Source organism: Pseudophryne corroboree, chromosome 3, assembly GCF_028390025.1.
Source record: "Pseudophryne corroboree isolate aPseCor3 chromosome 3, aPseCor3.hap2, whole genome shotgun sequence".
NCBI lineage: Eukaryota > Metazoa > Chordata > Amphibia > Anura > Myobatrachidae > Pseudophryne > Pseudophryne corroboree.
This window is the reverse complement of record NC_086446.1, coordinates 441,278,676-441,301,979: the sequence shown is the minus strand read 5'-3', so window position 1 is coordinate 441,301,979 and position 23,304 is coordinate 441,278,676. Positions and strand designations below refer to the sequence as shown.

Sequence of the window (23,304 nt, the reverse complement as noted above, 5' to 3'; positions counted from 1 at the left end):
TCACAAGTGAAAAAATTAGCTCCACCTACTGTATGGACCTTCTAAAATGTGTCAGTTAGTAATGAATACATCTGTGCACTTGCTGGTTTACCTGCAAAACATGCACTGTGTGGGGTCCTGAGGACCAAGTTTGAGAACCACTGCATTAGACCATGCAGTAGTGCCCTTTCCTTATGTTACACCAGAAAATATTGTAGTACACCTTATACACATACAGTACAGTAATGCCACACATTAGTAATGCATTTCATATTTAAATTTTCTGATTTAATTTCATAGAGCCGCAGTCACTCACAGAATATAGGCATGTACTGTAGCATCTCATTTTATTCTGCAGAAGCTGATTATTCCCGTTTGGCTAGTTTGCCGCCTCTGTACAGTATATCACAATAGAAAAAAGTTATAGTGTCAGTGAAAAAAGCACCTCATGACAGATACTGTACACAAGCTCATGTCTAAATACTGTATACTGTAAGCAGTGACATTAAGGGGTACAGTACTGTATATGCAATTGCAGTCGAATTCCGGAAGGAATACGGAAAAAATGGACACGGGATCCCCCATCTTTTTAGAACCAGCACCGGGCTCTGCGCCTGGTCCTGGTGCAAAAAATAAGGGGGACAAAAAAAGCGTAGGGGTTCCCCATATTTTTTGAATCAGCACTGGGCTCCACTAGCTGGACAGATAATGCACAGCCGGGGGAGACTTTTATACAGGTCCCTGCGGCCATGGAATTAAATACCCAACTAGTCACACCTGGCCGGAGTACCCTGGAGGAGTGGGGGCCCCTTAAATCAAGGGGACCCCCCTCCAGCCACTCGATTATCTCTATCACCCCTGTGTATTGTAGCTAGGGGATTGTGACGCTCCTTCAGCATTGCCCCGTAGCCTGCAAAATCTGTGCTGTTATTTGCTCCATAGCTGAGTGCCTCCTAGGAGCTACTGTAGGAGTCACAGGCGGTAGCCATTTCAATTGAGTCTGCCCTGCTATAGAATTGTACAGGTATGTGTACATTACCGTACGGTGCATAGAACCTTTACAGTAGAAACTCTCCTGCAGCTTTGGCCTGCTTTACTGTATGTACTGTAAAACTTGTGTTTTGTCAGTTTGCTATGCGACCGAGCCCGGTGTAACGTACAGTACTGTAATGTGCATAGACCTCGCTTACAGTATCTCTGTGTATTTTGGCTAGGGGATTGTGACGCTCCTTCAGCATCGCCCCGTAGCCTGCACAGCTTATGCCATTTCTCATTCCATACCCAACTGCTGCCTGCCACGAGGTGGGGGTTCAGGAGGTGGGGGTTCATGGGTAGTGGTCGTTTTGACAGTGTGCTATGCGATTGAGTCCGGTGTACCGTAATACTGTATGCAATCCTACAGTAGCTTATCCCTCCCCTGTGTATTTTGGCTAGGGGATTGTGACGCTCCTTCAGCATTGCCCCATAACCTGCACAAGGGTTCAGGGGCGGCGGCCATTTTGCCAGTGTGCTACAGTACTGTATGTCATCGAGTCCGGTGTACCATAATATGCATACTGTGTATTTTAGCTAGGGGATTGTGACGCTCATTCAGCATTGCCCCATAGTCTGTACAATCTGGACTATTACTTGCTCCGTAGCCTAGGGCCTCTGTGGGGCAAGGAGTCATAGGTGGTAGCCATTTCTATTCAGTCTGCCCAGCTACAGAATTGTATGTGTACTGTGTACGGAGCATAGTACCTTAACCTGCATAGAACCTGCACATTATGGTACACCGGACTCGATCGCATAGAACCGCTCATGCAGCTACTGTATGCCCTGGTTTGCAGTATGTGAATAAAAAAAATAATAAAGTGTCTGAAAAAAACTACAGTAACATGCATTCGTACAGTACTTAAGGAATCGAACCCTGGACTCTGAGTATAGGAAGCGAAACACTTCACCACTTCGCCGCAGACAAATGTATAAATCCGTTGGTTTTGATTATGCTGTAATGGCTACGGGATTAGGACGATAACACTGTAGAAAATTCCTAATCTTGAGAGGCAATAGTGAACTTGTAACACACATCCATTTGCGACAGTGTACACTACTGGTTTTACAGTACTGTGTTTTGTCTGCGGGACTTGCACGCTCACATACAGTATTCATAAAGTATTGTAGATGGATCATATACTGTATGCTGTACTACTGTATTTGCGTCGGTGTCGTACTGTATATACTGTACAGTACTGTATTAAATAATGCAGCGTAATGAGTACAGTATTTGCTGTATGCAGCGTAATGAGACGCCTTAGTAAAGTAGTCCTTATTATGTATGTCAGTATTGTATTTTACGGGAGACCACACGCATGCGCAGTGGTGATTGTAAAAAGCGACATCTGGTGGCTGATCGCAGGTATTACACGTAAAGGTAACGCCAAACGTCAAATGTCTGTCTCCGTGCGATTAGATAGCCTCTCTGTGGCTAGGCGCGCCTCGCTACGCCACAGTACGCTGCGTATGGTCGAACGGGACAACCGCCGCGGCCACTCAAGATAAAGGTGGCTACATCTGTACATGAGTAAGTGTAAAATTAGGCATCTGTGGAGCATTGGTGGTTCAGTGGTAGAATTCTCGCCTGCCACGCGTGAGGCCCGGAATCGATTCCCGGCCAATGCAGTCCTGAGTTTTTGCTGATATGGCAGTGTATTTTGTGAAAGTGAGGACAGCCATTTGCGCTGTGGTGGTGCAAGTATACAGTGTTCCACATACAATGGTACAGGAAAAGAAAAAACATCCGCCCAACATGGGGGTCGAACCCACGACCCTGAGATTAAGAGTCTCATGCTCTACCGACTGAGCTAGCCAGGCTTGGTTGCGAATGTATGGAGGTGATGGCAAGGCAAGGCATCCTGACACTCCTGCTTTATTTCATACACTAAAGTACACGAGTAAGTGTAAAATTAAGTATCCGTGGAGCATTGGTGGTTCAGTGGTAGAATTCTCGCCTGCCACGCGGGAGGCCCGGGTTCGATTCCCGGCCAATGCAGTGCTGAGTCTTTGCTGATATGACAGTGCATTTTGTGAAAGTGAGGACAGCCATTTGCGCTGTGGTGGGGCAAGTTGACAGTGTTCCACATACAATGGTACAGGAAAAGAAAAAAAACATCCGCCCAATGTGGGGCTCGAACCCACGACACTGAGATTAAGAGTCTCATGCTTTACCGACTGAGTTAGCAATGCTTGGTAACCGAGGAGTTGTGGTGATGGCAAGGCAAGGCATCCTGACTCTCCTGCTTTGTTTTGTACACTAAAGTACATGAGTAAGTCTAAAATTAAGCATCTGTGGATCATTGGTGGTTCAGTGGTAGAAATCTAGCCGGCCACGTGGGAGGCCGGGTTCAATTCCCGGTCAATACATTCCTGAGTTTTTGCTGATAGGGCAGTGCATTTTGTGAAAGTGAGGACAGCCATTTGCGCTGTGGTGATGCAAGTATACACTGTTCCACATACAATGGTAAAGGAAGAGAAAAAAACAACTGCCCAACATGGAGCTCAAATACATGACCCTAAGATTAATAGTCTTATGCTCTAGCGACTGTGCTAGTCGGGCTTGGTTACGTAGGCTTGGAGGTGATGGCAAGGCAAGGCATCCTGACACTCCTGCTTTGTTTTATACACTAAAGTACATGAGTAAGTGTAAAATTAGGCATCTGTGGAGCATTGGTGGTTCAGTGGTAGAATTCTCGCCTGCCACTCGTGAGGCCAGGAATCGATTCCCGGCCAATGCAGTCCTGAGTTTTTGCTGATATGGCAGTGTATTTTGTGAAAGTGAGGACAGCCATTTGCGCTGTGGTGGTGCAAGTTGACAGTGTTCCACATACAATGGTACAGGAAAAGAAAAAACATCCGCCCAACGTGGGGCTCGAACCCACGACCCTGAGATTAAGAGTCTCATGCTCTACCGACTGAGCTAGCCAGGCTTGGTTGAGAATGTATGGAGGTGATGGCAAGGCAAGGCATCCTGACACTCCTGCTTTGTTTTATACACTAAAGTACACGAGTAAGTGTAAAATTAAGTACCTGTGGAGCATTGGTGGTTCAGTGGTAGAATTCTCGCCTGCCACGCGGGAGGCCCGGGTTCGATTCCCGGCCAATGCAGTCCTGAGTTTTTGCTGATATGGCAGTGCATTTTGTGAAAGTGAGGACAGCCATTTGCGCTGTGGTGGTGCAAGTTGACAGTGTTCCACAAACAATGGTACAGGAAAAGAAAAAAAACATCCGACCAATGTGGGGCTCGAACCCACGACCCTGAGATTAAGAGTCTCATGCTTTACCGACTGAGTTAGCAATGCTTGGTAACCGAGGAGTTGTGGTGATGGCAAGGCAAGGCATCCTGACTCTCCTGCTTTGTTTTGTACACTAAAGTACATGAGTAAGTCTAAAATTAAGTATCTGTGGATCATTGGTGGTTCAGTGGTAGAAATCTAGCCGGCCACGTGGGAGGCCGGGTTCAATTCCCGGTCAATACATTCCTGAGTTTTTGCTGATAGGGCAGTGCATTTTGTGAAAGTGAGGACAGCCATTTGCGCTGTGGTGATGCAAGTATACACTGTTCCACATACAATGGTAAAGGAAGAGAGAAAAACAACTGCCCAACATGGAGCTCAAATACATGACCCTAAGATTAATAGTCTTATGCTCTAGTGACTGTGCTAGTCGGGCTTGGTTACGTAGGCTTGGAGGTGATGGCAAGGCAAGGCATCCTGACACTCCTGCTTTGTTTTATACACTAAAGTACATGAGTAAGTGTAAAATTAGGCATCTGTGGAGCATTGGTGGTTCAGTGGTAGAATGCTCGCCTGCCACTCGTGAGGCCCGGAATCGATTCCCGGCCAATGCAGTCCTGAGTTTTTGCTGATATGGCAGTGTATTTTGTGAAAGTGAGGACAGCCATTTGCGCTGTTGTGGTGCAAGTATACAGTGTTCCACATACAATGGTACAGGAAAAGAAAAAACATCCGCCCAACGTGGGGCTCGGACCCACGACCCTGAGATTAAGAGTCTCATGCTCTACCGACTGAGCTAGCCAGGCTTGGTTGATAATGTATGGAGGTGATGGCAAGGCAAGGCATCCTGACACTCCTGCTTTATTTCATACACTAAAGTACACGAGTAAGTGTAAAATTAAGTATCCGTGGAGCATTGGTGGTTCAGTGGTAGAATTCTCGCCTGCCACGCGGGAGGCCCGGGTTCGATTCCCGGCCAATGCAGTGCTGAGTCTTTGCTGATATGACAGTGCATTTTGTGAAAGTGAGGACAGCCATTTGCGCTGTGGTGGGGCAAGTTGACAGTGTTCCACATACAATGGTACAGGAAAAGAAAAAAAACATCCACCCAATGTGGGGCTCGAACCCACGACCCTGAGATTAAGAGTCTCATGCTTTACCGACTGAGTTAGCAATGCTTGGTAACCGAGGAGTTGTGGTGATGGCAAGGCAAGGCATCCTGACTCTCCTGCTTTGTTTTGTACACTAAAGTACATGAGTAAGTCTAAAATTAAGCATCTGTGGATCATTGGTGGTTCAGTGGTAGAAATCTAGCCGGCCACGTGGGAGGCCGGGTTCAATTCCCGGTCAATACATTCCTGAGTTTTTGCTGATAGGGCAGTGCATTTTGTGAAAGTGAGGACAGCCATTTGCGCTGTGGTGATGCAAGTATACACTGTTCCACATACAATGGTAAAGGAAGAGAAAAAAACAACTGCCCAACATGGAGCTCAAATACATGACCCTAAGATTAATAGTCTTATGCTCTAGCGACTGTGCTAGTCGGGCTTGGTTACGTAGGCTTGGAGGTGATGGCAAGGCAAGGCATCCTGACACTCCTGCTTTGTTTTATACACTAAAGTACATGAGTAAGTGTAAAATTAGGCATCTGTGGAGCATTGGTGGTTCAGTGGTAGAATTCTCGCCTGCCACTCGTGAGGCCAGGAATCGATTCCCGGCCAATGCAGTCCTGAGTTTTTGCTGATATGGCAGTGTATTTTGTGAAAGTGAGGACAGCCATTTGCGCTGTGGTGGTGCAAGTTGACAGTGTTCCACATACAATGGTACAGGAAAAGAAAAAACATCCGCCCAACGTGGGGCTCGAACCCACGACCCTGAGATTAAGAGTCTCATGCTCTACCGACTGAGCTAGCCAGGGTTGGTTGAGAATGTATGGAGGTGATGGCAAGGCAAGGCATCCTGACACTCCTGCTTTGTTTCATACACTAAAGTACACGAGTAAGTGTAAAATTAAGTACCTGTGGAGCATTGGTGGTTCAGTGGTAGAATTCTCGCCTGCCACGCGGGAGGCCCGGGTTCGATTACCGGCCAATGCAGTCCTGAGCTTTTGCTGATATGGCAGTGCATTTTGTGAAAGTGAGGACAGCCATTTGCGCTGTGGTGGTGCAAGTTGACAGTGTTCCACAAACAATGGTACAGGAAAAGAAAAAAAACATCCGACCAATGTGGGGCTCGAACCCACGACCCTGAGATTAAGAGTCTCATGCTTTACCGACTGAGTTAGCAATGCTTGGTAACCGAGGAGTTGTGGTGATGGCAAGGCAAGGCATCCTGACTCTCCTGCTTTGTTTTGTACACTAAAGTACATGAGTAAGTCTAAAATTAAGCATCTGTGGATCATTGGTGGTTCAGTGGTAGAAATCTAGCCGGCCACGTGGGAGGCCGGGTTCAATTCCCGGTCAATACATTCCTGAGTTTTTGCTGATAGGGCAGTGCATTTTGTGAAAGTGAGGACAGCCATTTGCGCTGTGGTGATGCAAGTATACACTGTTCCACATACAATGGTAAAGGAAGAGAAAAAAACAACTGCCCAACATGGAGCTCAAATACATGACCCTAAGATTAATAGTCTTATGCTCTAGCGACTGTGCTAGTCGGGCTTGGTTACGTAGGCTTGGAGGTGATGGCAAGGCAAGGCATCCTGACACTCCTGCTTTGTTTTATACACTAAAGTACATGAGTAAGTGTAAAATTAGGCATCTGTGGAGCATTGGTGGTTCAGTGGTAGAATGCTCGCCTGCCACTCGTGAGGCCTGGAATCGATTCCCGGCCAATGCAGTCCTGAGTTTTTGCTGATATGGCAGTGTATTTTGTGAAAGTGAGGACAGCCATTTGCGCTGTGGTGGTGCAAGTATACAGTGTTCCACATACAATGGTACAGGAAAAGAAAAAACATCCGCCCAACGTGGGGCTCAGACCCACGACCCTGAGATTAAGAGTCTCATGCTCTACCGACTGAGCTAGCCAGGCTTGGTTGAGAATGTATGGAGGTGATGGCAAGGCAAGGCATCCTGACACTCCTGCTTTATTTCATACACTAAAGTACACGAGTAAGTGTAAAATTAAGTATCCGTGGAGCATTGGTGGTTCAGTGGTAGAATTCTCGCCTGCCACGCGGGAGGCCCGGGTTCGATTCCCGGCCAATGCAGTGCTGAGTCTTTGCTGATATGACAGTGCATTTTGTGAAAGTGAGGACAGCCATTTGCGCTGTGGTGGGGCAAGTTGACAGTGTTCCACATACAATGGTACAGGAAAAGAAAAAAAACATCCGCCCAATGTGGGGCTCGAACCCACGACCCTGAGATTAAGAGTCTCATGCTTTACCGACTGAGTTAGCAATGCTTGGTAACCGAGGAGTTGTGGTGATGGCAAGGCAAGGCATCCTGACTCTCCTGCTTTGTTTTGTACACTAAAGTACATGAGTAAGTCTAAAATTAAGCATCTGTGGATCATTGGTGGTTCAGTGGTAGAAATCTAGCCGGCCACGTGGGAGGCCGGGTTCAATTCCCGGTCAATACATTCCTGAGTTTTTGCTGATAGGGCAGTGCATTTTGTGAAAGTGAGGACAGCCATTTGCGCTGTGGTGATGCAAGTATACACTCTTCCACATACAATGGTAAAGGAAGAGAAAAAAACAACTGCCCAACATGGAGCTCAAATACATGACCCTAAGATTAATAGCCTTATGCTCTAGCGACTGTGCTAGTCGGGCTTGGTTACGTAGGCTTGGAGGTGATGGCAAGGCATCCTGACACTCCTGCTTTGTTTTATACACTAAAGTACATGAGTAAGTGTAAAATTAGGCATCTGTGGAGCATTGGTGGTTCAGTGGTAGAATTCTCGCCTGCCACTCATGAGGCCCGGAATCGATTCCCGGCCAATGCAGTCCTGAGTTTTTGCTGATATGGCAGTGTATTTTGTGAAAGTGAGGACAGCCATTTGCGCTGTGGTGGTGCAAGTTGACAGTGTTCCACATACAATGGTACAGGAAAAGAAAAAACATCCGCCCAACGTGGGGCTCGAACCCACGACCCTGAGATTAAGAGTCTCATGCTTTACCGACTGAGTTAGCAATGCTTGGTAACCGAGGAGTTGTGGTGATGGCAAGGCAAGGCATCCTGACTCTCCTGCTTTGTTTTGTACACTAAAGTACATGAGTAAGTCTAAAATTAAGCATCTGTGGATCATTGGTGGTTCAGTGGTAGAAATCTAGCCGGCCACGTGGGAGGCCGGGTTCAATTCCCGGTCAATACATTCCTGAGTTTTTGCTGATAGGGCAGTGCATTTTGTGAAAGTGAGGACAGCCATTTGCGCTGTGGTGATGCAAGTATACACTGTTCCACATACAATGGTAAAGGAAGAGAGAAAAACAACTGTCCAACATGGAGCTCAAATACATGACCCTAAGATTAATAGTCTTATGCTCTAGCGACTGTGCTAGTCGGGCTTGGTTACGTAGGCTTGGAGGTGATGGCAAGGCAAGGCATCCTGACATTCCTGCTTTGTTTTATACACTAAAGTACATGAGTAAGTGTAAAATTAGGCATCTGTGGAGCATTGGTGGTTCAGTGGTAGAATTCTCGCCTGCCACTCGTGAGGCCCGGAATCGATTCCCGGCCAATGCAGTCCTGAGTTTTTGCTGATATGGCAGTGTATTTTGTGAAAGTGAGGACAGCCATTTGCGCTGTGGTGGTGCAAGTTGACAGTGTTCCACATACAATGGTACAGGAAAAGAAAAAACATCCGCCCAACGTGGGGCTCGAACCCACGACCCTCAGATTAAGAGTCTCATGCTCTACCGACTGAGCTAGCCAGGCTTGGTTGAGAATGTATGGAGGTGATGGCAAGGCAAGGCATCCTGACACTCCTGCTTTGTTTCATACACTAAAGTACACGAGTAAGTGTAAAATTAAGTACCTGTGGAGCATTGGTGGTTCAGTGGTAGAATTCTCGCCTGCCACGCGGGAGGCCCGGGTTCGATTCCCGGCCAATGCAGTCCTGAGTTTTTGCTGATATGGCAGTGCATTTTGTGAAAGTGAGGACAGCCATTTGCGCTGTGGTGGTGCAAGTTGACAGTGTTCCACAAACAATGGTACAGGAAAAGAAAAAAAACATCCGCCCAATGTGGGGCTCAAACCCACGACCCTGAGATTAAGAGTCTCATGCTTTACCGACTGAGTTAGCAATGCTTGGTAACCGAGGAGTTGTGGTGATGGCAAGGCAAGGCATCCTGACTCTCCTGCTTTGTTTTGTACACTAAAGTACATGAGTAAGTCTAAAATTAAGCATCTGTGGATCATTGGTGGTTCAGTGGTAGAAATCTAGCCGGCCACGTGGGAGGCCGGGTTCAATTCCCGGTCAATACATTCCTGAGTTTTTGCTGATAGGGCAGTGCATTTTGTGAAAGTGAGGACAGCCATTTGCGCTGTGGTGATGCAAGTATACACTGTTCCACATACAATGGTAAAGGAAGAGAGAAAAACAACTGCCCAACATGGAGCTCAAATACATGACCCTAAGATTAATAGTCTTATGCTCTAGCGACTGTGCTAGTCGGGCTTGGTTACGTAGGCTTGGAGGTGATGGCAAGGCAAGGCATCCTGACACTCCTGCTTTGTTTTATACACTAAAGTACATGAGTAAGTGTAAAATTAGGCATCTGTGGAGCATTGGTGGTTCAGTGGTAGAATGTTCGCCTGCCACTCGTGAGGCCCGGAATCGATTCCCGGCCAATGCAGTCCAGAGTTTTTGCTGATATGGCAGTGTATTTTGTGAAAGTGAGGACAGCCATTTGCGCTGTGGTGGTGCAAGTATACAGTGTTCCACATACAATGGTACAGGAAAAGAAAAAACATCCGCCCAACGTGGGGCTCGGACCCACGACCCTGAGATTAAGAGTCTCATGCTCTACCGACTGAGCTAGCCAGGCTTGGTTGAGAATGTATGGAGGTGATGGCAAGGCAAGGCATCCTGACACTCCTGCTTTATTTCATACACTAAAGTACACGAGTAAGTGTAAAATTAAGTATCTGTGGAGCATTGGTGGTTCAGTGGTAGAATTCTCGCCTGCCACGCGGGAGGCCCGGGTTCGATTCCCGGCCAATGCAGTGCTGAGTCTTTGCTGATATGACAGTGCATTTTGTGAAAGTGAGGACAGCCATTTGCGCTGTGGTGGGGCAAGTTGACAGTGTTCCACATACAATGGTACAGGAAAAGAAAAAAAACATCCGCCCAATGTGGGGCTCGAACCCACGACCCTGAGATTAAGAGTCTCATGCTTTACCGACTGAGTTAGCAATGCTTGGTAACCGAGGAGTTGTGGTGATGGCAAGGGAAGGCATCCTGACTCTCCTGCTTTGTTTTGTACACTAAAGTACATGAGTAAGTCTAAAATTAAGCATCTGTGGATCATTGGTGGTTCAGTGGTAGAAATCTAGCCGGCCACGTGGGAGGCCGGGTTCAATTCCCGGTCAATACACTCCTGAGTTTTTGCTGATAGGGCAGTGCATTTTGTGAAAGTGAGGACAGCCATTTGCGCTGTGGTGATGCAAGTATACACTCTTCCACATACAATGGTAAAGGAAGAGAAAAAAACAACTGCCCAACATGGAGCTCAAATACATGACCCTAAGATTAATAGCCTTATGCTCTAGCGACTGTGCTAGTCGGGCTTGGTTACGTAGGCTTGGAGGTGATGGCAAGGCAAGGCATCCTGACACTCCTGCTTTGTTTTATACACTAAAGTACATGAGTAAGTGTAAAATTAGGCATCTGTGGAGCATTGGTGGTTCAGTGGTAGAATTCTCGCCTGCCACTCATGAGGCCCGGAATCGATTCCCGGCCAATGCAGTCCTGAGTTTTTGCTGATATGGCAGTGTATTTTGTGAAAGTGAGGACAGCCATTTGCGCTGTGGTGGTGCAAGTTGACAGTGTTCCACATACAATGGTACAGGAAAAGAAAAAACATCCGCCCAACGTGGGGCTCGAACCCACGACCCTGAGATTAAGAGTCTCATGCTTTACCGACTGAGTTAGCAATGCTTGGTAACCGAGGAGTTGTGGTGATGGCAAGGCAAGGCATCCTGACTCTCCTGCTTTGTTTTGTACACTAAAGTACATGAGTAAGTCTAAAATTAAGCATCTGTGGATCATTGGTGGTTCAGTGGTAGAAATCTAGCCGGCCACGTGGGAGGCCGGGTTCAATTCCCGGTCAATACATTCCTGAGTTTTTGCTGATAGGGCAGTGCATTTTGTGAAAGTGAGGACAGCCATTTGCGCTGTGGTGATGCAAGTATACACTGTTCCACATACAATGGTAAAGGAAGAGAAAAAAACAACTGCCCAACATGGAGCTCAAATACATGACCCTAAGATTAATAGTCTTATGCTCTAGCGACTGTGCTAGTCGGGCTTGGTTACGTAGGCTTGGAGGTGATGGCAAGGCAAGGCATCCTGACACTCCTGCTTTGTTTTATACACTAAAGTACATGAGTAAGTGTAAAATTAGGCATCTGTGGAGCATTGGTGGTTCAGTGGTAGAATTCTCGCCTGCCACTCGTGATGCCCGGAATCGATTCCCGGCCAATGCAGTCCTGAGTTTTTGCTGATATGGCAGTGTATTTTGTGAAAGTGAGGACAGCCATTTGCGCTGTGGTGGTGCAAGTTGACAGTGTTCCACATACAATGGTACAGGAAAAGAAAAAACATCCGCCCAACGTGGGGCTCGAACCCACGACCCTGAGATTAAGAGTCTCATGCTTTACCGACTGAGTTAGCAATGCTTGGTAACCGAGGAGTTGTGGTGATGGCAAGGCAAGGCATCCTGACTCTCCTGCTTTGTTTTGTACACTAAAGTACATGAGTAAGTCTAAAATTAAGCATCTGTGGATCATTGGTGGTTCAGTGGTAGAAATCTAGCCGGCCACGTGGGAGGCCGGGTTCAATTCCCGGTCAATACATTCCTGAGTTTTTGCTGATAGGGCAGTGCATTTTGTGAAAGTGAGGACAGCCATTTGCGCTGTGGTGATGCAAGTATACACTGTTCCACATACAATGGTAAAGGAAGAGAAAAAAACAACTGCCCAACATGGAGCTCAAATACATGACCCTAAGATTAATAGTCTTATGCTCTAGCGACTGTGCTAGTCGGGCTTGGTTACGTAGGCTTGGAGGTGATGGCAAGGCAAGGCATCCTGACACTCCTGCTTTGTTTTATACACTAAAGTACATGAGTAAGTGTAAAATTAGGCATCTGTGGAGCATTGGTGGTTCAGTGGTAGAATTCTCGCCTGCCACTCGTGAGGCCCGGAATCGATTCCCGGCCAATGCAGTCCTGAGTTTTTGCTGATATGGCAGTGTATTTTGTGAAAGTGAGGACAGCCATTTGCGCTGTGGTGGTGCAAGTTGACAGTGTTCCACATACAATGGTACAGGAAAAGAAAAAACATCCGCCCAACGTGGGGCTCGAACCCACGACCCTGAGATTAAGAGTCTCATGCTCTACCGACTGAGCTAGCCAGGCTTGGTTGAGAATGTATGGAGGTGATGGCAAGGCAAGGCATCCTGACACTCCTGCTTTGTTTCATACACTAAAGTACATGAGTAAGTGTAAAATTAAGTACCTGTGGAGCATTGGTGGTTCAGTGGTAGAATTCTCGCCTGCCACGCGGGAGGCCCGGGTTCGATTCCCGGCCAATGCAGTCCTGAGTTTTTGCTGATATGGCAGTGCATTTTGTGAAAGTGAGGACAGCCATTTGCGCTGTGGTGGTGCAAGTTGACAGTGTTCCACAAACAATGGTACAGGAAAAGAAAAAAAACATCCGACCAATGTGGGGCTCGAACCCACGACCCTGAGATTAAGAGTCTCATGCTTTACCGACTGAGTTAGCAATGCTTGGTAACCGAGGAGTTGTGGTGATGGCAAGGCAAGGCATCCTGACTCTCCTGCTTTGTTTTGTACACTAAAGTACATGAGTAAGTCTAAAATTAAGCATCTGTGGATCATTGGTGGTTCAGTGGTAGAAATCTAGCCGGCCACGTGGGAGGCCGGGTTCAATTCCCGGTCAATACATTCCTGAGTTTTTGCTGATAGGGCAGTGCATTTTGTGAAAGTGAGGACAGCCATTTGCGCTGTGGTGATGCAAGTATACACTGTTCCACATACAATGGTAAAGGAAGAGAAAAAAACAACTGCCCAACATGGAGCTCAAATACATGACCCTAAGATTAATAGTCTTATGCTCTAGCGACTGTGCTAGTCGGGCTTGGTTACGTAGGCTTGGAGGTGATGGCAAGGCAAGGCATCCTGACACTCCTGCTTTGTTTTATACACTAAAGTACATGAGTAAGTGTAAAATTAGGCATCTGTGGAGCATTGGTGGTTCAGTGGTAGAATGCTCGCCTGCCACTCGTGAGGCCCGGAATCGATTCCCGGCCAATGCAGTCCTGAGTTTTTGCTGATATGGCAGTGTATTTTGTGAAAGTGAGGACAGCCATTTGCGCTGTGGTGGTGCAAGTATACAGTGTTCCACATACAATGGTACAGGAAAAGAAAAAACATCCGCCCAACGTGGGGCTCGGACCCACGACCCTGAGATTAAGAGTCTCATGCTCTACCGACTGAGCTAGCCAGGCTTGGTTGAGAATGTATGGAGGTGATGGCAAGGCAAGGCATCCTGACACTCCTGCTTTATTTCATACACTAAAGTACACGAGTAAGTGTAAAATTAAGTATCCGTGGAGCATTGGTGGTTCAGTGGTAGAATTCTCGCCTGCCACGCGGGAGGCCCGGGTTCGATTCCCGGCCAATGCAGTGCTGAGTCTTTGCTGATATGACAGTGCATTTTGTGAAAGTGAGGACAGCCATTTGCGCTGTGGTGGGGCAAGTTGACAGTGTTCCACATACAATGGTACAGGAAAAGAAAAAAAACATCCGCTCAATGTGGGGCTCGAACCCACGACCCTGAGATTAAGAGTCTCATGCTTTACCGACTGAGTTAGCAATGCTTGGTAACCGAGGAGTTGTGGTGATGGCAAGGCAAGGCATCCTGACTCTCCTGCTTTGTTTTGTACACTAAAGTACATGAGTAAGTCTAAAATTAAGCATCTGTGGATCATTGGTGGTTCAGTGGTAGAAATCTAGCCGGCCACGTGGGAGGCCGGGTTCAATTCCCGGTCAATACATTCCTGAGTTTTTGCTGATAGGGCAGTGCATTTTGTGAAAGTGAGGACAGCCATTTGCGCTGTGGTGATGCAAGTATACACTCTTCCACATACAATGGTAAAGGAAGAGAAAAAAACAACTGCCCAACATGGAGCTCAAATACATGACCCTAAGATTAATAGCCTTATGCTCTAGCGACTGTGCTAGTCGGGCTTGGTTACGTAGGCTTGGAGGTGATGGCAAGGCAAGGCATCCTGACACTCCTGCTTTGTTTTATACACTAAAGTACATGAGTAAGTGTAAAATTAGGCATCTGTGGAGCATTGGTGGTTCAGTGGTAGAATTCTCGCCTGCCACTCATGAGGCCCGGAATCGATTCCCGGCCAATGCAGTCCTGAGTTTTTGCTGATATGGCAGTGTATTTTGTGAAAGTGAGGACAGCCATTTGCGCTGTGGTGGTGCAAGTTGACAGTGTTCCACATACAATGGTACAGGAAAAGAAAAAACATCCGCCCAACGTGGGGCTCGAACCCACGACCCTGAGATTAAGAGTCTCATGCTTTACCGACTGAGTTAGCAATGCTTGGTAACCGAGGAGTTGTGGTGATGGCAAGGCAAGGCATCCTGACTCTCCTGCTTTGTTTTGTACACTAAAGTACATGAGTAAGTCTAAAATTAAACATCTGTGGATCATTGGTGGTTCAGTGGTAGAAATCTAGCCGGCCACGTGGGAGGCCGGGTTCAATTCCCGGTCAATACATTCCTGAGTTTTTGCTGATATGGCAGTGTATTTTGTGAAAGTGAGGACAGCCATTTGCGCTGTGGTGGTGCAAGTATACAGTGTTCCACATACAATGGTACAGGAAAAGAAAAAAACATCCGCCCAACGTGGGGGTCGAACCCACGACCCTGAGATTAAGAGTCTCATGCTCTACCGACTGAGCTAGCCAGGCTTGGTTGCGAATGTATGGAGGTGATGGCAAGGCAAGGCAAGGCATCCTGACACTCCTGCTTTGTTTCATACACTAAAGTACACGAGTAAGTGTAAAATTAAGTATCTGTGGAGCATTGGTGGTTCAGTGGTAGAATTCTCGCCTGCCACGCGGGAGGCCCGGGTTCAATTCCCGAACAATGCAATCCTGAGTTTTTGCTGATATGGCAGTGCATTTTGTGAAAGTGAGGACAGCCATTTGCGCTGTGGTGGTGCAAGTTGATAGTGTTCCACATACAATGGTACAGGAAAAGAAAAAAAACATCCGCCCAATGTGGGGCTCGAACCCACGACCCTGAGATTAAGAGTCTCATGCGTTACCGACTGAGTTAGCAATGCTTGGTAACCGAGGAGTTGTGGTGATGGCAAGGCAAGGCATCCTGACTCTCCTGCTTTGTTTTGTACACTAAAGTACATGAGTAAGTCTAAAATTAAACATCTGTGGATCATTGGTGGTTCAGTGGTAGAAATCTAGCCGGCCACGTGGGAGGCCGGGTTCAATTCCCGGTCAATACATTCCTGAGTTTTTGCTGATAGGGCAGTGCATTTTGTGAAAGTGAGGACAGCCATTTGCGCTGTGGTGATGCAAGTATACACTGTTCCACATACAATGGTACAGGAAGAGAAAAAAACAACTGCCCAACATGGAGCTCAAATACATGACCCTAAGATTAATAGTCTTATGCTCTAGCGACTGTGCTAGTCGGGCTTGGTTACGTAGGCTTGGAGGTGATGGCAAGGCAAGGCATCCTGACACTCCTGCTTTGTTTTATACACTAAAGTACATGAGTAAGTGTAAAATTAAGTACCTGTGGAGCATTGGTGGTTCAGTGGTAGAATTCTTGCCTGCCACGCGGGAGGCCCGGGTTCGATTCCCGGCCAATGCAGTCCTGAGTTTTTGCTGATATGGCAGTGCATTTTGTGAAAGTGAGGACAGCCATTTGCGCTGTGGTGATGCAAGTATACACTGTTCCACATACAATGGTAAAGGAAGAGAAAAAAACAACTGCCCGACATGGAGCTCAAATACATGACCCTAAGATTAATAGTCTTATGCTCTAGCGACTGTGCTAGTCGGGCTTGGTTACGTAGGTTTGGAGGTGATGGCAAGGCAAGGCATCCTGACACTCCTGCTTTGTTTTATACACTAAAGTACATGAGTAAGTGTAAAATTAAGTACTTGTGGAGCATTGGTGGTTCAGTGGTAGAATTCTCGCCTGCCACGCGGGAGGCCCGGGTTCGATTCCCGGCCAATGCAGTCCTGAGTTTTTGCTGATATGGCAGTGCATTTTGTGAAAGTGAGGACAGCCATTTGCGCTGTGGTGATGCAAGTATACACTGTTCCACATACAATGGTAAAGGAAGAGAAAAAAACAACTGCCCGACATGGAGCTCAAATACATGACCCTAAGATTAATAGTCTTATGCTCTAGCGACTGTGCTAGTCGGGCTTGGTTACGTAGGCTTGGAGGTGATGGCAAGGCAAGGCATCCTGACACTCCTGCTTTGTTTAATACACTAAAGTACATGAGTAAGTGTAAAATTAGGCGTCTGTGGAGCATTGGTGGTTCAGTGGTAGAATTCTCGCCTGCCACTCATGAGGCCCGGAATCGATTCCCGGCCAATGCAGTCCTGAGTTTTTGCTGATATGGCAGTGTATTTTGTGAAAGTGAGGACAGCCATTTGCGCTGTGGTGGTGCAAGTTGACAGTGTTCCACATACAATGGTACAGGAAAAGAAAAAACATCCGCCCAACGTGGGGCTCGAACCCACGACCCTGAGATTAAGAGTCTCATGCTCTACCGACTGAGCTAGCCAGGCTTGGTTGAGAATGTATGGAGGTGATGGCAAGGCAAGGCATCCTGACACTCCTGCTTTATTTCATACACTAAAGTACACGAGTAAGTGTAAAGTTAAGTATCTGTGGAGCATTGGTGGTTCAGTGGTAGAATTCTCGCCTGCCACGCAGGAGGCCCGGGTTCGATTTCCGGCCAATGCAGTCCTGAATTTTTGCTGATATGGCAGTGCATTTTGTGAAAGTGAGGACAGCCATTTGCGCTGTGGTGGTGAAAGTTGACAGTGTTCCACATACAATGGTACAGGAAAAGAAAAAAAACATCTGCCCAATGTGGGGCTCGAACCCACGACCCTGAGATTAAGAGTTTCATGCTTTACCGACAGAGTTAGCAATGCTTGGTAACCGAGGAGTTGTGGTGATGGCAAGGCAAGGCATCCTGACTCTCCTGCTTTGTTTTGTACACTAAAGTACATGAGTAAGTCTAAAATTAAGCATCTGTGGATCATTGGTGGTTCAGTGGTAGAAATCTAGCCGGCCACGTGGGAGGCAAGGCATCCTGACACTCCTGCTTTATTTCATACACTAAAGTACACGAGTAAGTGTAAAGTTAAGTATCTGTGGAGCATTGGTGGTTCAGTGGTAGAATTCTCGCCTGCCACGCGGGAGGCCCGGGTTCGATTTCCGGCCAATGCAGTCCTGAATTTTTGCTGATATGGCAGTGCATTTTGTGAAAGTGAGGACAGCCATTTGCGCTGTGGTGGTGCAAGTATACAGTGTTCCACATACAATGGTACAGGAAAAGAAAAAACATCCGCCCAACGTGGGGCTTGAACCCACGACCCTGAGATTAAGAGTCTCATGCTCTACCGACCGAGCTAGCCAGGCTTGGTTGAGAATGTATGGAGGTGATGGCAAGGCAAGGCATCCTGACACTCCTGCTTTATTTCATACACTAAAGTACACGAGTAAGTGTAAAATTAAGTATCTGTGGAGCATTGGTGGTTCAGTGGTAGAATTCTCGCCTGCCACGCGGGAGGCCTGGGTTCGATTCCCGGCCAATGCAGTCCTGAGCTTTTGCTGATATGGCAGTGCATTTTGTGAAAGTGAGGACAGCCATTTGCGCTGTGGTGGGGCAAGTTGACAGTGTTCCACATACAATGGTACAGGAAAAGAAAAAAAACATCCACCCAATGTGGAGCTCGAACCCACGACCCTGAGATTAAGAGTCTCATGCTTTACCGACTGAGTTAGCAATGCTTGGTAACCGAGGAGTTGTGGTGATGGCAAGGCAAGGCATCCTGACTCTCCTGCTTTGTTTTGTACACTAAAGTACATGAGTAAGTCTAAAATTAAGCATCTGTGGATCATTGGTGGTTCAGTGGTAGAAATCTAGCCTGCCACGTGGGAGGCCGGGTTCAATTCCCGGTCAATACATTCCTGAGTTTTTGCTGATAGGGCAGTGCATTTTGTGAAAGTGAGGACAGCCATTTACGCTGTGGTGATGCAAGTATACACTGTTCCACATACAATGGTACAGGAAGAGAAAAAAACAACTGCCCAACATGGAGCTCAAATACATGACCCTAAGATTAATAGTCTTATGCTCTAGCGACTGTGCTAGTCGGGCTTGGTTACGTAGGCTTGGAGGTGATTGCAAGGCAAGGCATCCTGATACTCCTGCTTTGTTTTATACACTAAAGTACATGAGTAAGTGTAAAATTTGGCATCTGTGGAGCATTGGTGGTTCAGTGGTAGAATTCTCGCCTGCCACTCGTGAGGCCCGGAATCGATTCCCGGCCAATGCAGTCCTGAGTTTTTGCTGATATGGCAGTGCATTTTGTGAAAGTGAGGACAGCCATATGCGCTGTGGTGGGGCAAGTTGACAGTGTTCCACATACAATGGTACAGGAAAAGAAAAAAAACATCCGCCCAATGTGGGGCTCGAACCCACGACCCTGAGATTAAGAGTCTCATGCTCTACCGACTGAGCTAGCCAGGATTGGCTGCGAATGTATGGAGGTGATGGCAAGGCAAGGCAAGGCATCCTGACACTCCTGCTTTGTTTCATACACTAAACTACACGAGTAAGTGTAAAGTTAAGTACCTGTGGAGCATTGGTGGTTCAGTGGTAGAATTCTTGCCTGCCACGCGGGAGGCCCGGGTTCGATTCCCGGCCAATGCAGTCCTGATTTTTTGCTGATATGGCAGTGCATTTTGTGAAAGTGAGGACAGCCATTTGCGCTGTGGTGGTGCAAGTTGACAGTGTTCCACATACAATGGTACAGGAAAAGAAAAAACATCCGCACAACGTGGGGCTCGAACCCACGACCCTGAGATTAAGAGTCTCATGCTTTACCGACTGAGTTAACAATGCTTGGTAACCGAGGAGTTGTGGTGATGGCAAGGCAAGGCATCCTGACTCTCCTGCTTTGTTTTGTACACTAAAGTACATGAGTAAGTCTAAAATTAAGCATCTGTGGATCATTGGTGGTTCAGTGGTAGAAATCTAGCCGGCCACGTGGGAGGCAAGGCATCCTGACACTCCTGCTTTATTTCATACACTAAAGTACACGAGTAAGTGTAAAGTTAAGTATCTGTGGAGCATTGGTGGTTCAGTGGTAGAATTCTCGCCTGCCACGCGGGAGGCCCGGGTTCGATTTCCGGCCAATGCAGTCCTGAATTTTTGCTGATATGGCAGTGCATTTTGTGAAAGTGAGGACAGCCATTTGCGCTGTGGTGGTGCAAGTATACAGTGTTCCACATACAATGGTACAGGAAAAGAAAAAACATCCGCCCAACGTGGGGCTTGAACCCACGACCCTGAGATTAAGAGTCTCATGCTCTACCGACCGAGCTAGCCAGGCTTGGTTGAGAATGTATGGAGGTGATGGCAAGGCAAGGCATCCTGACACTCCTGCTTTATTTCATACACTAAAGTACACGAGTAAGTGTAAAATTAAGTATCTGTGGAGCATTGGTGGTTCAGTGGTAGAATTCTCGCCTGCCACGCGGGAGGCCTGGGTTCGATTCCCGGCCAATGCAGTCCTGAGCTTTTGCTGATATGGCAGTGCATTTTGTGAAAGTGAGGACAGCCATTTGCGCTGTGGTGGGGCAAGTTGACAGTGTTCCACATACAATGGTACAGGAAAAGAAAAAAAACATCCACCCAATGTGGAGCTCGAACCCACGACCCTGAGATTAAGAGTCTCATGCTTTACCGACTGAGTTAGCAATGCTTGGTAACCGAGGAGTTGTGGTGATGGCAAGGCAAGGCATCCTGACTCTCCTGCTTTGTTTTGTACACTAAAGTACATGAGTAAGTCTAAAATTAAGCATCTGTGGATCATTGGTGGTTCAGTGGTAGAAATCTAGCCTGCCACGTGGGAGGCCGGGTTCAATTCCCGGTCAATACATTCCTGAGTTTTTGCTGATAGGGCAGTGCATTTTGTGAAAGTGAGGACAGCCATTTGCGCTGTGGTGATGCAAGTATACACTGTTCCACATACAATGGTACAGGAAGAGAAAAAAACAACTGCCCAACATGGAGCTCAAATACATGACCCTAAGATTAATAGTCTTATGCTCTAGCGACTGTGCTAGTCGGGCTTGGTTACGTAGGCTTGGAGGTGATGGCAAGGCAAGGCATCCTGACACTCCTGCTTTGTTTTATACACTAAAGTACATGAGCAAGTGTAAAATTAGGCATCTGTGGAGCATTGGTGGTTCAGTGGTAGAATTCTCGCCTGCCACGCGTGAGGCCCGGAATCGATTCCCGGCCAATGCAGTCCTGAGTTTTTGCTGATATGGCAGTGTATTTTGTGAAAGTGAGGACAGCCATTTGCGCTGTGGTGGTGCAAGTATACAGTGTTCGACATACAATGGTACAGGAAAAGAAAAAACATCCGCCCAACGTGGGGGTCGAACCCACGACCCTGAGATTAAGAGTCTCATACTCTACCGACTGAGCTAGCCAGGCTTGGTTGCGAATGTATGGAGATGATGGCAAGGCAAGGCATCCTGACACTCCTGCTTTGTTTCATACACTAAAGTACACGAGTAAGTGTAAAATTAAGTACCTGTGGAGCATTGGTGGTTCAGTGGTAGAATTGTTGCCTGCCACGCGGGAGGCCCGGGTTCGATTCCCGGCCAATGCAGTCCTGAGTTTTTGCTGATATGGCAGTGCATTTTGTGAAAGTGAGGACAGCCATTTGCGCTGTGGTGGTGCAAGTTGACAGTGTTCCACATACAATGGTACAGGAAAAGAAAAAAAACATCCGCCCAATGTGGGGCTCAGACCCACGACCCTGAGATTAAGAGTCTCATGCTTTACCGACTGAGTTAGCAATGCTTGGTAACCGAGGAGTTGTGGTGATGGCAAGGAAAGGCATCCTGACTCTCCTGCTTTGTTTTGTACACTAAAGTACATGAGTAAGTCTAAAATTAAGCATCTGTGGATCATTCGTGGTTCAGTGGTAGAAATCTAGCCGGCCACGTGGGAGGCCGGGTTCAATTCCCGGTCAATACATTCCTGAGTTTTTGCTGATAGGGCAGTGCATTTTGTGAAAGTGAGGACAGCCATTTGCGCTGTGGTGATGCAAGTATACACTGTTCCACATACAATGGTAAAGGAAGAGAAAAAAACAACTGCCCAACATGGAGCTCAAATACATGACCCTAAGATTAATAGTCTTATGCTCTAGCGACTGTGCTAGTCGGGCTTGGTTACGTAGGCTTGGAGGTGATGGCAAGGCAAGGCATCCTGACACTCCTGCTTTGTTTTATACACTAAAGTACACGAGTAAGTGTAAAATTAGGCATCTGTGGAGCATTGGTGGTTCAGTGGTAGAATTCTCGCCTGCCACTCGTGAGGCCCGGAATCGATTCCCGGCCAATGCAGTCCTGAGTTTTTGCTGATATGGCAGTGTATTTTGTGAAAGTGAGGACAGCCATTTGCGCTGTGGTGGTGCAAGTTGACAGTGTTCCACATACAATGGTACAGGAAAAGAAAAAACACCCGCCCAATGTGGGGCTCGAACCCACGACCCTGAGATTAAGAGTCTCATGCTCTACCGACTGAGCTAGCCAGGCTTGGTTGAGAATGTATGGAGGTGATGGCAAGGCAAGGCATCCTGACACTCCTGCTTTATTTCATACACTAAAGTACACGAGTAAGTGTAAAATTAAGTATCCGTGGAGCATTGGTGGTTCAGTGGTAGAATTCTCGCCTGCCACGCGGGAGGCCCGGGTTCGATTCCCGGCCAATGCAGTGCTGAGTCTTTGCTGATATGACAGTGCATTTTGTGAAAGTGAGGACAGCCATTTGCGCTGTGGTGGGGCAAGTTGACAGTGTTCCACATACAATGGTACAGGAAAAGAAAAAAAACATCCAACCAATGTGGGGCTCGAACCCACGACCCTGAGATTAAGAGTCTCATGCTTTACCGACTGAGTTAGCAATGCTTGGTAACCGAGGAGTTGTGGTGATGGCAAGGCAAGGCATCCTGACTCTCCTGCTTTGTTTTGTACACTAAAGTACATGAGTAAGTCTAAAATTAAGCATCTGTGGATCATTGGTGGTTCAGTGGTAGAAATCTAGCCGGCCACGTGGGAGGCCGGGTTCAATTCCCGGTCAATACATTCCTGAGTTTTTGCTGATAGGGCAGTGCATTTTGTGAAAGTGAGGACAGCCATTTGCGCTGTGGTGATGCAAGTATACACTCTTCCACATACAATGGTAAAGGAAGAGAAAAAAACAACTGCCCAACATGGAGCTCAAATACATGACCCTAAGATTAATAGCCTTATGCTCTAGCGACTGTGCTAGTCGGGCTTGGTTACGTAGGCTTGGAGGTGATGGCAAGGCAAGGCATCCTGACACTCCTGCTTTGTTTTATACACTAAAGTACATGAGTAAGTGTAAAATTAGGCATCTGTGGAGCATTGGTGGTTCAGTGGTAGAATTCTCGCCTGCCACTCATGAGGCCCGGAATCGATTCCCGGCCAATGCAGTCCTGAGTTTTTGCTGATATGGCAGTGTATTTTG

At 47.2% G+C, this 23,304-nt stretch overlaps 36 non-coding genes across 36 annotated transcripts; 20 read left to right on the top strand and 16 right to left on the bottom strand.

Moving 5' to 3' along the window:
* Nucleotides 1–2,759: 2,759 nt before the first annotated feature.
* On the bottom strand, nucleotides 2,760–2,832 carry TRNAK-CUU (transfer RNA lysine (anticodon CUU)). The gene has a single exon. It is a non-coding gene; the product is annotated as a tRNA-Lys (tRNA).
* A 107-nt stretch (nucleotides 2,833–2,939) lies between these two features.
* TRNAG-GCC (transfer RNA glycine (anticodon GCC)) lies at nucleotides 2,940–3,010 on the top strand. The gene has a single exon. It is a non-coding gene; the product is annotated as a tRNA-Gly (tRNA).
* An 861-nt stretch (nucleotides 3,011–3,871) lies between these two features.
* TRNAK-CUU (transfer RNA lysine (anticodon CUU)) lies at nucleotides 3,872–3,944 on the bottom strand. The gene has a single exon. It is a non-coding gene; the product is annotated as a tRNA-Lys (tRNA).
* Nucleotides 3,945–4,051: 107 nt separating this feature from the next.
* TRNAG-GCC (transfer RNA glycine (anticodon GCC)) lies at nucleotides 4,052–4,122 on the top strand. The gene has a single exon. It is a non-coding gene; the product is annotated as a tRNA-Gly (tRNA).
* Nucleotides 4,123–4,983: 861 nt separating this feature from the next.
* Nucleotides 4,984–5,056, bottom strand: TRNAK-CUU (transfer RNA lysine (anticodon CUU)). Its single transcript has one exon. It is a non-coding gene; the product is annotated as a tRNA-Lys (tRNA).
* A 107-nt stretch (nucleotides 5,057–5,163) lies between these two features.
* TRNAG-GCC (transfer RNA glycine (anticodon GCC)) lies at nucleotides 5,164–5,234 on the top strand. Its single transcript has one exon. It is a non-coding gene; the product is annotated as a tRNA-Gly (tRNA).
* Nucleotides 5,235–6,095: 861 nt separating this feature from the next.
* TRNAK-CUU (transfer RNA lysine (anticodon CUU)) lies at nucleotides 6,096–6,168 on the bottom strand. Its single transcript has one exon. It is a non-coding gene; the product is annotated as a tRNA-Lys (tRNA).
* A 107-nt stretch (nucleotides 6,169–6,275) lies between these two features.
* TRNAG-GCC (transfer RNA glycine (anticodon GCC)) lies at nucleotides 6,276–6,346 on the top strand. The gene has a single exon. It is a non-coding gene; the product is annotated as a tRNA-Gly (tRNA).
* Nucleotides 6,347–7,207: 861 nt separating this feature from the next.
* Nucleotides 7,208–7,280, bottom strand: TRNAK-CUU (transfer RNA lysine (anticodon CUU)). Its single transcript has one exon. It is a non-coding gene; the product is annotated as a tRNA-Lys (tRNA).
* Nucleotides 7,281–7,387: 107 nt separating this feature from the next.
* Nucleotides 7,388–7,458, top strand: TRNAG-GCC (transfer RNA glycine (anticodon GCC)). The gene has a single exon. It is a non-coding gene; the product is annotated as a tRNA-Gly (tRNA).
* A 1,596-nt stretch (nucleotides 7,459–9,054) lies between these two features.
* On the bottom strand, nucleotides 9,055–9,127 carry TRNAK-CUU (transfer RNA lysine (anticodon CUU)). The gene has a single exon. It is a non-coding gene; the product is annotated as a tRNA-Lys (tRNA).
* Nucleotides 9,128–9,234: 107 nt separating this feature from the next.
* TRNAG-GCC (transfer RNA glycine (anticodon GCC)) lies at nucleotides 9,235–9,305 on the top strand. The gene has a single exon. It is a non-coding gene; the product is annotated as a tRNA-Gly (tRNA).
* Nucleotides 9,306–10,166: 861 nt separating this feature from the next.
* Nucleotides 10,167–10,239, bottom strand: TRNAK-CUU (transfer RNA lysine (anticodon CUU)). Its single transcript has one exon. It is a non-coding gene; the product is annotated as a tRNA-Lys (tRNA).
* Nucleotides 10,240–10,346: 107 nt separating this feature from the next.
* TRNAG-GCC (transfer RNA glycine (anticodon GCC)) lies at nucleotides 10,347–10,417 on the top strand. Its single transcript has one exon. It is a non-coding gene; the product is annotated as a tRNA-Gly (tRNA).
* Nucleotides 10,418–12,758: 2,341 nt separating this feature from the next.
* Nucleotides 12,759–12,831, bottom strand: TRNAK-CUU (transfer RNA lysine (anticodon CUU)). Its single transcript has one exon. It is a non-coding gene; the product is annotated as a tRNA-Lys (tRNA).
* A 107-nt stretch (nucleotides 12,832–12,938) lies between these two features.
* On the top strand, nucleotides 12,939–13,009 carry TRNAG-GCC (transfer RNA glycine (anticodon GCC)). The gene has a single exon. It is a non-coding gene; the product is annotated as a tRNA-Gly (tRNA).
* An 861-nt stretch (nucleotides 13,010–13,870) lies between these two features.
* TRNAK-CUU (transfer RNA lysine (anticodon CUU)) lies at nucleotides 13,871–13,943 on the bottom strand. Its single transcript has one exon. It is a non-coding gene; the product is annotated as a tRNA-Lys (tRNA).
* A 107-nt stretch (nucleotides 13,944–14,050) lies between these two features.
* On the top strand, nucleotides 14,051–14,121 carry TRNAG-GCC (transfer RNA glycine (anticodon GCC)). The gene has a single exon. It is a non-coding gene; the product is annotated as a tRNA-Gly (tRNA).
* Nucleotides 14,122–15,352: 1,231 nt separating this feature from the next.
* Nucleotides 15,353–15,425, bottom strand: TRNAK-CUU (transfer RNA lysine (anticodon CUU)). The gene has a single exon. It is a non-coding gene; the product is annotated as a tRNA-Lys (tRNA).
* Nucleotides 15,426–15,537: 112 nt separating this feature from the next.
* On the top strand, nucleotides 15,538–15,608 carry TRNAG-GCC (transfer RNA glycine (anticodon GCC)). Its single transcript has one exon. It is a non-coding gene; the product is annotated as a tRNA-Gly (tRNA).
* Nucleotides 15,609–16,279: 671 nt separating this feature from the next.
* TRNAG-GCC (transfer RNA glycine (anticodon GCC)) lies at nucleotides 16,280–16,350 on the top strand. Its single transcript has one exon. It is a non-coding gene; the product is annotated as a tRNA-Gly (tRNA).
* Nucleotides 16,351–16,650: 300 nt separating this feature from the next.
* TRNAG-GCC (transfer RNA glycine (anticodon GCC)) lies at nucleotides 16,651–16,721 on the top strand. Its single transcript has one exon. It is a non-coding gene; the product is annotated as a tRNA-Gly (tRNA).
* A 490-nt stretch (nucleotides 16,722–17,211) lies between these two features.
* TRNAK-CUU (transfer RNA lysine (anticodon CUU)) lies at nucleotides 17,212–17,284 on the bottom strand. Its single transcript has one exon. It is a non-coding gene; the product is annotated as a tRNA-Lys (tRNA).
* A 107-nt stretch (nucleotides 17,285–17,391) lies between these two features.
* TRNAG-GCC (transfer RNA glycine (anticodon GCC)) lies at nucleotides 17,392–17,462 on the top strand. Its single transcript has one exon. It is a non-coding gene; the product is annotated as a tRNA-Gly (tRNA).
* Nucleotides 17,463–17,883: 421 nt separating this feature from the next.
* TRNAG-GCC (transfer RNA glycine (anticodon GCC)) lies at nucleotides 17,884–17,954 on the top strand. The gene has a single exon. It is a non-coding gene; the product is annotated as a tRNA-Gly (tRNA).
* Nucleotides 17,955–18,073: 119 nt separating this feature from the next.
* Nucleotides 18,074–18,146, bottom strand: TRNAK-CUU (transfer RNA lysine (anticodon CUU)). Its single transcript has one exon. It is a non-coding gene; the product is annotated as a tRNA-Lys (tRNA).
* A 107-nt stretch (nucleotides 18,147–18,253) lies between these two features.
* Nucleotides 18,254–18,324, top strand: TRNAG-GCC (transfer RNA glycine (anticodon GCC)). The gene has a single exon. It is a non-coding gene; the product is annotated as a tRNA-Gly (tRNA).
* An 863-nt stretch (nucleotides 18,325–19,187) lies between these two features.
* TRNAK-CUU (transfer RNA lysine (anticodon CUU)) lies at nucleotides 19,188–19,260 on the bottom strand. Its single transcript has one exon. It is a non-coding gene; the product is annotated as a tRNA-Lys (tRNA).
* Nucleotides 19,261–19,372: 112 nt separating this feature from the next.
* On the top strand, nucleotides 19,373–19,443 carry TRNAG-GCC (transfer RNA glycine (anticodon GCC)). Its single transcript has one exon. It is a non-coding gene; the product is annotated as a tRNA-Gly (tRNA).
* A 419-nt stretch (nucleotides 19,444–19,862) lies between these two features.
* Nucleotides 19,863–19,933, top strand: TRNAG-GCC (transfer RNA glycine (anticodon GCC)). Its single transcript has one exon. It is a non-coding gene; the product is annotated as a tRNA-Gly (tRNA).
* Nucleotides 19,934–20,052: 119 nt separating this feature from the next.
* Nucleotides 20,053–20,125, bottom strand: TRNAK-CUU (transfer RNA lysine (anticodon CUU)). The gene has a single exon. It is a non-coding gene; the product is annotated as a tRNA-Lys (tRNA).
* A 107-nt stretch (nucleotides 20,126–20,232) lies between these two features.
* Nucleotides 20,233–20,303, top strand: TRNAG-GCC (transfer RNA glycine (anticodon GCC)). The gene has a single exon. It is a non-coding gene; the product is annotated as a tRNA-Gly (tRNA).
* Nucleotides 20,304–21,164: 861 nt separating this feature from the next.
* TRNAK-CUU (transfer RNA lysine (anticodon CUU)) lies at nucleotides 21,165–21,237 on the bottom strand. Its single transcript has one exon. It is a non-coding gene; the product is annotated as a tRNA-Lys (tRNA).
* Nucleotides 21,238–21,344: 107 nt separating this feature from the next.
* Nucleotides 21,345–21,415, top strand: TRNAG-GCC (transfer RNA glycine (anticodon GCC)). Its single transcript has one exon. It is a non-coding gene; the product is annotated as a tRNA-Gly (tRNA).
* Nucleotides 21,416–22,276: 861 nt separating this feature from the next.
* TRNAK-CUU (transfer RNA lysine (anticodon CUU)) lies at nucleotides 22,277–22,349 on the bottom strand. Its single transcript has one exon. It is a non-coding gene; the product is annotated as a tRNA-Lys (tRNA).
* Nucleotides 22,350–22,456: 107 nt separating this feature from the next.
* On the top strand, nucleotides 22,457–22,527 carry TRNAG-GCC (transfer RNA glycine (anticodon GCC)). Its single transcript has one exon. It is a non-coding gene; the product is annotated as a tRNA-Gly (tRNA).
* Nucleotides 22,528–23,304: the final 777 nt, after the last annotated feature.